We start from the raw sequence: 11,086 nt of genomic DNA on the forward strand, positions 1-11,086 counted from the left end.
CATGTTTACGAAGAAAAAAGTAATAAGCCAGATATGCCAGATAATTAAATGCTATTGCTTTATTTATTGATTTACAGACAGAAAAGTTGAAAATCTAGGTTTCTGTAAAAAATTAAGTGTTTTACAAAATTTCTATGTCTGCTCAAATATGGACTTGCATAAGTAAATATATACAGAAAAAGTTAGATATCATCGCTTTGAATTTTAATTCACATGCAAGCCGATTGAAAACCTAAAGTTTTTTAATGTAAATTAAATTGATGTCAAAAGAACGACATGTCATCGCTTTGAACTTTGGCAAACAGTTTAAAACATTTTTTTTTCTAGTGAAAAAAAAAATACTGTAACCAAAAAAAATAATTTGTGCTTAAACATTTTCACTGCACTTCTACAATAAATTTAAAGTCGAAAAATCATCATCACTTTGAATTAAGTTTTATTGTAGTATATATTTCCTAAAATACAAGGAAGTGTCTATTGCTTAATAACTTTAGCAGACCTGCCCAAACTTTTCTAACCGCGGCACAATGGTCGGAAAAAACGAAGTTTGGCCAAAACTAGTTTTATCGCCTTAATCGATGAAATATGTATTATGAATATGTTATTTGGCGTTTTTATTGTTTCAGAAGGGGTTGTTCACATATTACGTAACTTTTTTTTAAAAAGTTTTTTTTATTAGAAATGCAATCAAACTTGGCTGAAAGCATAAATTATGTTTGTATTTAAACGAGTTCAATTAAATTATGTATAAAAAGTGGTTGAATATATTTTATATCAACTTTGTATGAAAAATATCGTCGAAATGTTTGAAAATATTTAAAGTGCAATATTCGAAATGGCGGTTGTTTTTGATGTTCAAAATCATCAAAATTACTAAAGTGTAATATTGAAAAGTAATCAAGCTTCAACCAAATATTTTTTTCCATCCTCATGCTCGATAAAAGTGTTGAACCATAAGCTTTCAGATAGTGTGTAACTTTGGGAAAATATTGCATTCCTTAAATATGAATTTTATACTTTATTTTATTGTTACATTTTTCAATTTTTTGACTTCAGTCAGTTTGACGTCATAAAAGTCAAAGAAATTTAAATTTTGTTCAATTTCAATTAAGAATCATAATAATATAATACATGAGGTATATTTTAAAATGATAAAAACCATAAAAATCTCAAAAAGTGTTTTGGTAGTTTTGGCCGCTCCTTTATATGGAGCCCGACCATTGTGCGCGGGCCAAATCTCAGCAACAAAATTTGGTTGTGTGTGGTATAAGCTAACTGCATTACTCAGTGTAACAGTGTAACACTGTTACCCTAGATTCAGTCAGAAAGTTGTGTTACCAAAGTCGACATGGTTATGTCGACCTCGCACGATGACAACTCATATCCGGGCAGGACCAAGCAAGGCATCATTCTTTCGTCACTTTTCTTTCGTAGCGACAACGAGGTAAGACGCGCTCTTTTTCGGGAATAATTCACCACCGGCCGACTGATTGATTCCTCATTTACGCAGGAATTCACATTGGCGATCCTACCAGTCGTTTACACTTCATATTTTTACTAAATACCTGGAAATAATTGTTTTAGGAAACATAATTGTAATAGATTTTGAAACAAAAAAAAAAGAGGAATCAATCAGAAGCAGGTAAATTACATTAACCTCAATCGTAATTTTCAATTGCAAAAAGCTTGGCTATTACGGTTTAGTATGGATAAGTGCGTCAGTGATAAATCCAATGTTCAAACTAACAGCAATGCAAATTTTCTAAAAAATTTAAAGATATTTGCATGAAAGGGTAACAAGAGTTTTAAAAAAGACATTGTAAGTGCTGCAGTACGACCACAGTTCTCAGTGCCATAGTGTCGTTCAATGGTACAAACTTCAGTGGCACAGTAAGACCACAGTTTTCGACGTAATTCCAAGTGGCACAGTAAGACCACAGGGACGCCTGGCAAAAGAATCGTTAAGTGGCACAGTAAGACCACAATAATCAGTAAATGAAGGCACCGTAGTGGCACAGTAAGTCCACAATATGTGATAGATCTTATTGCCCCTTAAAGCACGAATCGATGTCTCTGATGTCTTTTATATCGATTACATTCTAATGAAGTGGCATAGTAAGACCACAATGGTTGTACAACGTATAAATCTTTTTTCTTCAAAAGAACGTATTATATGTGAGACAAGTGGCACAGTAAGACCACAGTATTAAGGAAAACGAGGCAGTAGCTTGGGTGGTAAAGTAAGTCTGCAGTACATTTTGACCATTGTCCGAATAAATTAAAACTCTTGTTCCCGAAATTTATGAATATCAAGAACGACATGTTTTTTAGTCTCATACAAGATTATTATCATATATATGTTGCGATATAAAATGTTTGACCAACCAACAAAAAATGTTCAATGTTTTTATTTCGAATGAATCGTGTATTGCAGATTGTTAGCAACGAGGTACGTAATAAACCAACAAGATGGAAAGTAATGGAAAATATGTCCGGGCCCCCGCCGTTTATGATAGTGGTGATGAAGACCGTTACCTGGAAGTTAGTGATACGTCCGTTGACAATAACGGTTCAAACGATTCTTCAAGTTCACTGTGCGACGATGACGACGGAACTGGTAGCCCAAGTGTTCAATCTCACTTCGCAAACGGCATCAACCGAACCGAAACGGTGAATTCTTCGCAAGCCGGTACCAGAACCAATCGAAATAACAACACGAAAAAAGCCGGTACCAGTACCAATCGAAATACCAACGAATCCACTCTCGAACTCACCAATGAACGTCTTCAGCGTATGGAAAATGTGTTGGCGGACATCACGAAAGCGCTGGATGTTTTGCAAGCGCCAATGACTCCGATAAAAGAGTGTGATCAGAACTGGAGCACACCGGTTACTCTAACTAGCACTCCGGACACATTCTCGTCAAACGTCCGGTGGGATAATATTAAACCATTCCCAAACGGCGTGGCAGCCAATAAAATGTGGGAGGAGTGGAACCGGTATATGGAAAATTTTGAAATTGCTGCTACGCTCAACAATGCTAATGACCCTGTTCGAAGATCGCAACTCCTGTTTCTCTCGGTTGGTGATGAGTTGCAAGCCATCATCAGAGCAGCAAAGCTAAGGCCGAGCCTATCCGACGCAAACTGCTATCATGTCTTCGTCAACAATATCAAGAATTATCTCCATACGATGACTGACACAGCAGCCGAGCATGCAGCATTTTTGAACATGAGGCAGGAGAAATCCGAGTCCGCAATCACTTTCCATGCTCGCCTTATGCAGAAAGCCCGCCTCTGTGAGTACAGTCAGGCCGACCAGGATAAATTCGTCCGAGCACAATTTCTCAAAGGCCTGAGGAATAAAGAGCTGGTAAAAGCTGCTCGGACCCATGCGTACGACACAAATTATCTAGTTCTAGCTGCGAGTCGTGACGAAGCGTATCAAGCTGAGTCTCCACCAACAGAGTCACCAGAGGTATATGCAGTACACCGTGGTCGACCACGTCCGGAGAGCCGCACTGACTATCGGAAACGTACACGGTCTGATGATTGGGACAGGCGCATATCAGCAAAGCGAGCCCGCGAAGGTCAAAACTTTCGGCGTGATCTGCAAGAACGTGGACGTCGCAATCGTTGTCCAAGATGCAACCAATATCCCCATACGAACTCTCCATGTCCGGCGTTGAGAAGGAAGTGCAATTCCTGCCTCGAGTTTGGACACTATGCAGTAGTCTGCCGTAAGACGAATATTCAGCAACTCCAAGTGACGAAAAATGAGTCTCCCAGCCGAGAGAATGAATCAAATGAAAATCAGGTATAATCGTCTATCATTTAAATACACTTTATGAACAACTTTATTTGGTGTTTGACTTTCTCTTACGAAATGCATTTCCCTTATTGTAGCACATCAACACGCTCTCTTTAGAAGATGTGCTAGTGGATTGTCGATTGGGAACATCTAGTCCTATCCAGTTCCTTGTCGATTCGGGAGCAGACGCGAACGTTATCGGTGGTAACGACTGGATTCGTTTAAAACAAGAGTTCATTGCAGGACTCACAAAGCTCAAAATTGTCGATAGCGACAGGTCAAAAGGTCTGCACGCATACGGTACATCATCTCCTATGGTTGTCGAATGTATACTTGAGGCGGACATCACAGTTCCAGGATGCAAAGCGCAAAGCACATCTTCAACTTTCCATGTTGTTCCCGAAGGACGACGATCACTTCTTGGTAGAACCACTGCAAGCGACCTGGGTTTGTTGAAGGTGGGACTACACCTCAATAATACGGAAATTTCTTCAAGCGTAGGAGAATTTCCTAAAATGCCAGGTGTAAAAGTGAAATTCAGCATCGACAAAACGGTACCATCGGTGAAGAATGCCTATTACAACGTTCCAGCAGCTTATCGCGAGGCCGCAAGACGTCGATTGGACGAAATGGAGGAGCGTGGCATTATTGAAAAAGTCACATCGGCCCCAAACTGGATCAGCGGCCTGTCAGCTGTCGCTAAGGGAAAGGATGATTTCCGTTTAGTGATTAATATGAGGGCGCCAAACAAGGCGATCAATCGTGAATATTTCCGCTTACCTTTACTGGAGGAAATGAGAGTAAAGCTCCACGGATCCAAATGGTTCACCAAACTCGATCTGAGCAGCGCGTTCTACCACCTCGAACTGAGTAACGAGTCTCGAGATCTTACAACTTTCATTTCCGAAAGTGGTATGTATCGCTTCACACGACTCATGTTCGGGGTAAATTGTGCGCCCGAAATTTTTCAGCGCGAGATGACGCGAATTCTTAAAGACGTAAAGAACGTCATTGTCTTCATTGACGATATTCTTGTCTTCGCAAAAAATCTTCCGGAGTTGCACAAATCAGTGAACCAGGTTCTACTAATACTTCGAGAGAACAACTTAACACTGAACACCAGTAAATGTGAGTTCGACCAAACACAGCTGAAGTTCCTTGGTCACCAACTTGATGAGAACGGTTTTCATGTGGACGAGGAGAAAATCAGAAGCATTCGTCAATTCAGAGAACCAGCTTCCATTTCAGAGCTTCGAAGTTTTTTAGGGCTAGCGTCATTCATCAGCGCACATGTCAAAAACTTCGCTGAAATAACCAGCCCTCTGTGGGCCATTACAACCGCCAAGACCTGGGCATGGGGACGTGATCAGAGTCATGCATTTCAGTTGGTTAAAGAGAAAATACTACAAAACTGCGTTACTCTCGGGTTTTTTACGGAGAGCGATAGAACCATCGTATACACTGATGCATCCCCAGTCGCGCTAGGCGCGGTCTTGGTACAGGAGGACAATAATGGTTCATCAAGGATTATCAGTTTCGCGTCGAAATCATTGACACCAACCGAAAAAAGATACGCCCAAAATCAACGCGAGGCTCTCGCCGCAGTTTGGGCGGTCGAATATTTTTCGTACTTTTTGCTGGGACGAAAATTTACACTACGAACAGATGCACAAGGAGTATCATTCATTTTGAATCGGTCTAGGGAGGAATCTAAGAGAGCTCTAACGCGAGCTGACGGTTGGGCATTACGACTCAGCCCATACAGGTATTCTTTATTACTACTATTAATTATTCATTCAATGGGTTTAACGTCATTCGTCTGAAACTATACAGGTATGATGTGGAGTATATACGAGGAGCAGAAAACATTGCTGATCCGCCCTCACGTCTTTATAACGGCAACGACAAAGCCTTTGACGACAATTCAAGTCCGTGGGAAATAGCCTCCCTAGAAGCGAACGCCGTTGAATTCCTAACAGATAATGAAATAAGGACAGCTACATCCAATGACTCTATTCTAATGGAAGTAATCAGCTGCTTGCAATCAGGTACATGGCCGGCACACTTGAGGCAATACCAGCAAGTAGAGGATGACTTGACGACACGGGACGGTTTACTAGTGAAGGCCGGCTGCGTCGTCATCCCAACGGCACTGCGAACGACAACTTTGGAGGTTGCCCATAATGGCCATCCTTCGGCTGCGAAGCTAAAGAGCATTTTGAGGCAACGCGTTTGGTGGCCTGGAATGTCAACCGAGGCTCAGAAGTGGGTTGAATCCTGTGAAACGTGTGCGGTTAACGGAAAACCGGAAAAGCCTACTCCAATGCAGCGTGTGTTCGCCCCAAAAGCGGTCTGGGAAACAATAGCGCTCGACTTCAATGGACCATATATCAAGTTTGGAGGTGTATCGATACTCGTTATCGTTGATTACAGGTCTCGCTACCTTATCGCTAGACCTGTAAAGTCAACCAGTTTCGAGTATACGCGGAAGATACTAGACGAAATATTTGATCGAGAGGGCCTACCGAAGGCTATCAAAACCGACAACGGACCACCTTTCAATGGTGAAGAATATAAAAATTACTGTGCGAAACGAGGCATAAATGCAATCTACTCTACTCCATTATTCCCTCAACAAAACGGGCTAGTTGAGGGATACATGAAGGTTATCAACAAGGCGATGTCAAGTGCAACCATTAACAAAACGAACTATGTAGAAGAGCTGCGCGAAGCGATACATGCGCATAACGCTGCAGAACACAGTATCATAAAGCTACCTCCAGAGGTGGTAATGAGTGGCCGAAAGATTAAACGCAAGCTACCACTACTGGAATACGGCAAAGTAACTATCAACGAGGAACTTCTTAACGAAAGAGACCGGGAAGCAAAGCTGGCGGGAAAAAAGCGTGAGGACGAACGTCGAAGTGCAAGACAAAGCCGAGTCAAGCCTGGTGATAGGGTTATAATTGAGCGCCAAACGCGGGGAAAAGGAGAATCACGTTTCTCTTCCATCAAATATACAGTGATGGAAGAGAAAAATGGAACCCTTACCTTAAGCGATGGCGAAGGTCACGTATTCAAACGCCACATAACTCAAGCTAAGAAAGTTTCCAATTGGCGAAGGTCGCAATTGCTAGGAAATGATAACAATACTTCGGATTCAACAACAGTGACTGAACGAACTACTCGTGAAAGGAAACCTCCGGCCCATTTGAAAGACTACATTCGATCTGCAGCACAGGACGAACCTTAACATTGAATTGAATGAAAAACATATTCTAAATGAATGATCACATGCCACACTTTATTAAAAGGTGAATTCAAGTCCCATCGCGTCGAAAATAACAGAAGAGTAATTAATAAAGTATGTAAGCCTTAAGCAATTTGATCTTTCTTTGTAATATAGTGTATGTAGTGAAAGGCATACCATGATCCGAAACTCCAGAAACCAGAAACTCCAGCTTGTCCGCAATGAAATGCACTTTTTCACGAAGTCCATCCTGCAGTTTTTCATTCAACAGCGCCTTCAGCTCAGATCATAACATATCCTTTATCCTTCGGATCAATTCAGAGAATGAGCATTTGATTGACCTCGAACTACAGTAGATACCTTGCAATGAGTGAACAGCATCCTCTCTTTTAGTAGTCGGTCACAGACAATCTCCACTGCAGATGTGAAATTTAAGTTCAATGACCTCGCAACACTTGCATCAGGTTGTTTACATCCGACAGCAAAACAGCTCCCTTCATATGCATAGTTTTCCGGATGGTAAGCGGATCTTCAAGATGAGAAATTAAGTGCTAGAATGAGAAATGAAGCTATTGGTTTTATTGATAATATTAAAATGATGAAACTCACATTGAATCAATAAAAAACTTGAGAATATGCAGCGTAACTTAGCAGCAGTTTTTCCTCCTTCAACTGTTTACATCGTTGAGGATGAAACAAAAACAAATACCAAATGTCATAAACCTACCCCTGCTGCTGAGCATGGATTTGTGCTCCCTCATGACTAAAATTACTTGATACTTGATGCTTGATAAATCTCGCCTTACATATGAAAAGGTGCGATGACCAAAACTTGCGCATATAAAAGTGTTCTTAGTGATCAAAGATTTTTATATCTGTTTTTTTTCTGGGAAGGGGGAAGATGTGTGGTATAAGCTAACTGCATTACTCAGTGTAACAGTGTAACACTGTTACCCTAGATTCAGTCAGAAAGTTGCGTTACCAAAGTCGACATGGTTATGTCGACCTCGCACGATGACAACTCATATCCGGGCAGGACCAAGCAAGGCATCATTCTTTCGTCACTTTTCTTTCGTAGCGACAACGAGGTAAGACGCGCTCTTTTTCGGGAATAATTCACCACCGGCCGACTGATTGATTCCTCATTTACGCAGGAATTCACAGGTTGTGGGCCAAATTGTTCGTAGTCCACAAAAATACTCTTTTTTAATTTAAACGAACGAAATCTAAAGAACTTGAAAAAGATACTTGCAGCTTTTCACGAGTTATTTTTTTGAGCATCTTGCCTTAAATTTTACAAAAATGAAATCAAAGTTTTTTTTTACAAGAAAACTATTTAGACTTCTTTCGGCATCCAAGCTGTCGGCCTAGGGCTGAAAATCTCCTAAATAAAGCTATAATAATAATAATAATCCAAGCTGTCCCTGAAAGTCCGTTTTGCAGGAGTTTTGCCTAGGATTAAATGAAGATTTAGGTTGTTGTAAAAACTGTGCATAGCATTACGTCAGAATCTTGTTCAAGATTTGTTTTGTAATCCTTTTCAGGAATATGTGAAAATGCTAACAAGAATTTATTTGAATCCAGATTAATATCTCATTAGAATCCCACATGGTATATGTGAATGTCCTGCCTTTTGTTATGTTCCGATTCGAGGATACTGCCAAAGTTTTTATAAGATTCCTACACTACACACATGGAAATCCTGTCATTGATTTAGTGAGAATCATGCCCAAGATTTTTCGGGAAATCTTCATATTTTAAATAGTCCTGCCCACAGGATAGCTTAAATCTAGTGAAATTTTAATCACCTATTTGACCTATTTAGACCTTTGGTAAAGTTCGATAGAAATTCATTTTGTTTTTCTATCAAGAAGAGAAAAATGATAAAATCCATTAACGAACATCGTAACTTAAATTTCAAGCTGAACTTTAATGGAGAACATAGTGCATAGAACTCTGCTACTGAAAATTCACCTATTTTCAAAATTTGTAAATTGTAGACAGATTTCAAATTGAGAATGAAATAAATGAAACTGGACTTAGTATGCTCTATCTTCAAGTTGGTAAAGCATTCCACGGGCCAGATATGAGACGAAACTTAAAACGTTTCGCGAGCCGGATGCGGCCCGCGGGCCGTACGTTGGGCAGCCCTGGTCTAGCCTATTACACTTAGATATAAGGAATAAATATAATGTTTGAAATGATAGTGCTGAGAAAATAAAATAAAATATATAGAGCAGTAGATGAAACTAAATGCAGTCTTTGAAGTTTTGACGGATTGGTTCAAAATCTTGTTGACCCTAACGATCAAAGCCACAAACTCAAGCACGCTGCTAAACTACTAATTAAAACGTTTTTGCGACACATTACATGATCCATAATGGTTGTCGATCGGAACGGTTTCTGAGTGCAGGTGAATTTATGTCATGTTCTGATTTAATTACAGAGTCTACATGGGAACGGCGAACCAGTTTTCACTCCCATGTCGATCAGTTGATAGAAACGGCGAGCTGTTGTTGCGTTGTTGCCTGAGATCTCCAATAAAATTAAGTGTGTTTCACAATAAGCGCCACATCGAATGCTGCTGGCTATGACTTCTGGCTGGCTTGCAATCCAATGGTCGACTAGACAAGACCTGCTCACTCGACTTCTCCGCGCGCTGGGCATGATAATAATTATGGCAAGATCGGCTGGGCTCTGAAAAACTGACTGCATGCAAAATAGCTGCGCGCATTTCAGATTGTTTCAACTGGCTTGGCTTTTTGTACGGCAGGTGTTTTTTCATGATCCCAGAGTGGGCCACTTGAGATAAACATTGGCACAAAAATCCAATCCAAATCCAAATCCTAGTGCTAGAAGCTTAAATCACAAGGTGCATGAGCAACCCTCCCCGATATAGTTACATTTTCTAATCTGCACTGTTTATTCTAAATTCGTCTCACATTGTCCCCACTGTGTAGTGTAATAGGAAGTGCACCACAGTGTGTTCACTCTAACTCCAACCACTGCGAAGGTCAGCAGATGGCGACGCAAATCCTGGACGCCTTAGGAGTAACCTTTTTCGTCAAAATGCTCTGGTTGGAAATGAATTTGCCGTTTCTTTGTTTTCCGACTGAACTGCGGGACCAACCGGACCATGAGTTTGCAAAATAAAGGTACTACAGTGCTCTGCTCTGTTCTGATCCCGAGATGAAGGAAAGGCACTCTGACTGAGGCACATTTATCACGAATTATCATATTAATATCTTGACGTTATCTGATTTGCTGCTTTTATTGAATTTATAATAAAACCGAATCCCCCACTAGAGTCTCGTTGCAAAACGTCCAAGCTGAGGGCAACCATCATCTCCTGGAAAATAGTGAGTTGAATTCAATTGATCGGGCCAGATGGGCGGGCAAAAACACGCAAGCCACACGCCACTCTGCGTTCTTCTTGGTGGGTATTGCGCTTTTTCTTTCGTACTTAAGTGACCAAGTGGCAGAGCATGAAGACTACGAGAATGAAATTACACCAGGTAACATCATCCGAGTAGAGTCATCAGATTAACAGCTTCTCGATTATCCTAGAAGGTTAATCTTCTGTCTGTGCCAAAAAAAAAGTTACGTTCTATGTGCCTTTGAATCATATTAACCCCAATTTTGGGGACTGGACTGATATAGTGGTTAGAACTCACGTCTTTTACGCAGAGAACACGGGATCGAATCCCATCCCTGAGATGGTCACTTATGACAAAAAGGGAAGTAAAGTCGTTGGTCCCGATATGAGCTAGCTCAAGGCTGAAAATCTCGTTAATAAAGATAGAAAAAAAATAGAAAAGAGTTTATAAGTTTTTAAACGTGGAAATAATAGAAACTTTGGTTTAGAAGATGTAAAAGTTTCTCACTTAGCATATTATCTTCAACCTTTCGTCTTTCGGCGTATTGCTTTTGCAAAGTTTCGTCCTTCGAACTTCAATCCCTGAACCGTGTGCTGCGTCATCACGAACCAGAAGCCAAAGTCATAGTTTGTATTGCGTCCCGGTAGAG

At 40.5% G+C, this 11,086-nt stretch overlaps 1 long non-coding RNA gene across 1 annotated transcript; it reads right to left on the bottom strand.

The window, feature by feature from the left end:
* Positions 1–7,089: 7,089 nt before the first annotated feature.
* On the bottom strand, positions 7,090–8,205 carry LOC110677167. Its single transcript, XR_002500998.1, has 2 exons — positions 7,670–8,205; positions 7,090–7,611 (listed from the first exon to the last, which is right to left on the bottom strand). It is a non-coding gene; the product is annotated as an uncharacterized LOC110677167 (long non-coding RNA).
* Between the last annotated feature and the right edge of the window lie 2,881 nt (positions 8,206–11,086).

This window comes from Aedes aegypti, chromosome 1 (assembly GCF_002204515.2).
Source record: "Aedes aegypti strain LVP_AGWG chromosome 1, AaegL5.0 Primary Assembly, whole genome shotgun sequence".
Taxonomy (NCBI): domain Eukaryota; kingdom Metazoa; phylum Arthropoda; class Insecta; order Diptera; family Culicidae; genus Aedes; species Aedes aegypti.